The sequence below is a fragment of the Salmo salar genome, chromosome ssa13 (assembly GCF_905237065.1).
Source record: "Salmo salar chromosome ssa13, Ssal_v3.1, whole genome shotgun sequence".
NCBI classification, from domain to species: Eukaryota; Metazoa; Chordata; class Actinopteri; order Salmoniformes; family Salmonidae; genus Salmo; species Salmo salar.
Genome location: NC_059454.1, coordinates 17060526 through 17063025, shown reverse-complemented (window position 1 = coordinate 17063025; position 2500 = coordinate 17060526). Strand labels below are relative to the sequence as shown.

The window sequence follows — 2500 nt, the reverse complement described above, 5'->3', positions numbered from 1 at the left end:
CTGTGTATATGAATCCCAGTAATCTAATTTCCCTTTGCGGATAGGGCTTTACAGCAGGGGGAGGGAGGGATGGCGTGAGTGAGTGGGGGAGGGAGGGATGGAGGACTGGAGGGAGTGAGGGAGACAGTGAGTGAGTGGGGGAGGGTGGGAGGGAAGGATGGATGGAGGACTGGAGGGAGGGAAGACATTGAGTGAGTGGGGGGAGGGAGGGAGGGATGGAGGACTGGAGGGAGAGAAGACAGTGAGTGAGTAAGGGAGGGAGGGAGGGATGGATGGAGGACTGGGGGGAGGGAAGACAGTGAGTGAGTGGGGTAGGGAGGGATGGATGGAGGACTGGAGGGAGGGAAGACTGTGTGTGAGTAGGAGAGGGAGGGATGGATGGAGGACTGGAGGGAGGGAAGACAGTGAGTGAGTGGGGTAGGGAGGGATGGATGGAGGACTGGAGGGAGGGAAGACAGTGAGTGAGTAGGAGAGCGAGGGAGGGATGGATGGAGGACTGGAGGGAGGGAAGACAGTGGAGCTAGTGGAGAGAAGAGAGATCATCTTAGAAGAGGAGAAAGGGAGAGAGAGAGCTGGGGCAGGGAGAGGAGAGAGCTGGGGCAGGGAGAGGAGAGAGCTGGGGCAGGGAGAGGAGAGAGCTGGGGCAGAGGGAGGGAGCTGGGGCAGGGAGAGGAGAGAGCTGGGGCAGGGAGAGGAGAGGAGAGAGCTGGGGCAGGGAGAGGAGAGGAGAGAGCTGGGGCAGGGAGAGAAGAGGAGAGAGCTGGGGCAGGGAGGGAGAGAGCTGGGGCAGGGAGGGGAGAGAGCTGGGGCAGGGAGAGGAGAGAGCTGGGGCAGAGAGAGGAGAGAGCTGGGGCAGGGAGAGGAGAGAGCTGGGGCAGGGAGATGAGAGAGCTGGGGCAGGGAGAGGAGAGAGCTGGGGCAGGGAGGGAGAGAGCTGGGGCAGGGAGAGGAGAGAGCTGGGGCAGGGAGAGGAGAGAGCTGGGGCAGGGAGGGAGAGAGCTGGGGCAGGGAGATGAGAGAGCTGGGGCAGGGAGAGGGGAGAGCTTGGGGCAGAGAGAGGAGAGAGCTGGGGCAGGGAGAGGAGAGAGCTGGGGCAGGGAGATGAGAGAGCTGGGGCAGGGAGAGGAGAGGAGAGAGCTGGGGCAGGGAGGGAGAGAGCTGGGGCAGGGAGAGGAGAGAGCTGGGGCAGGGAGAGGAGAGAGCTGGGACAGGGAGAGGAGAGAGCTGGGGCGGGGAGGGAGAGAGCTGGGGCAGGGAGATGAGAGAGCTGGGGCAGGGAGAGGAGAGAGCTGGGGCAGGGAGGGAGAGAGGAGAGAGCTGGGGCAGGGAGGGAGAGAGGAGAGAGCTGGGGCAGGGAAAGGAGAGAGCTGGGGCTGGGTGGGAGAGAGCTGGGGCAGGGAGGGAGAGAGGAGAGAGCTGGGGCAGGGAGAGGAGAGAGCTGGGGCAGGGAGAGGAGAGAGCTGGGGCAGAGGGAGGGATCTGGGGCAGGGAGAGGAGAGAGCTGGGGCAGGGAGGGAGAGAGCTGGGGCAGGGAGGGAGAGAGCTGGGGCAGGGAGAGGAGAGAGCTGGGGCAGGGAGAGGAGAGAGCTGGGGCAGGGAGTGGAGAGAGCTGGGGCAGGGAGGGAGAGAGCTGGGGCAGGGAGATGAGAGAGCTGGGGCAGGGAGAGGAGAGAGCTGGGGCAGGGAGGGAGAGAGGAGAGAGCTGGGGCAGGGAGGGAGAGAGGAGAGAGCTGGGGCAGGGAGGGAGAGAGGAGAGAGCTGGGGCAGAGGGAGGGAAAGAGCTTGGGGCAGAGAGAGGAGAGAGCTGGGGCAGGGAGATGAGAGAGCTGGGGCAGGGAGAGGAGAGGAGAGAGCTGGGGCAGGGAGGGAGAGAGCTGGGGCAGGGAGGGAGAGAGCTGGGGCAGGGAGAGGAGAGAGCTGGGGCAGGGAGAGGAGAGAGCTGGGGCAGGGAGAGGAGAGAGCTGGGGCAGGGAGATGAGAGAGCTGGGGCAGGGAGGGAGAGAGGAGAGAGCTGGGGCAGGGAGAGGAGAGAGCTGGGGCAGGGAGGGAGAGAGGAGAGAGCTGGGGCAGGGAGGGAGAGAGGAGAGAGCTGGGGCAGGGAAAGGAGAGAGCTGGGGCTGGGAGGGAGAGAGCTGGGGCAGGGAGGGAGAGAGGAGAGAGCTGGGACAAGGAGGGAAAGAGCTGGGGCAGGGTGGGAGAGAGCTGGGGCAGGGAGATGAGAGAGCTGGGGCAGGGGAGAGGAGAGAGCTGGGGCAGGGAGGGAGAGAGGAGAGAGCTGGGGCAGGGAGAGGAGAGAGCTGGGGCAGGGAGGGAGAGAGGAGAGAGCTGGGGCAGGGAAAGGAGAGAGCTGGGGCTGGGAGGGAGAGAGCTGGGGCAGGGAGGGAGAGAGGAGAGAGCTGGGGCAGGGAGGGAAAGAGCTGGGGCAGGGTGGGAGAGAGCTGGGGCAGGGAGGGAGAGAGCTGGGGCAGGGAGGGAGAGAGCTGGGGGAGGGAGAGGAGAG

The 2500-nt window shown here is 65.6% G+C and overlaps 1 protein-coding gene across 8 annotated transcripts in view; it reads left to right on the top strand.

Annotated features, from left to right (window-relative positions):
- The window catches only part of LOC106566535 (cyclin-dependent kinase 17), a 91896-nt gene that overhangs the window by 29309 nt on the left and 60087 nt on the right, over nt 1–2500 (top strand). The gene's annotated exons all lie outside the window — the stretch shown is intronic.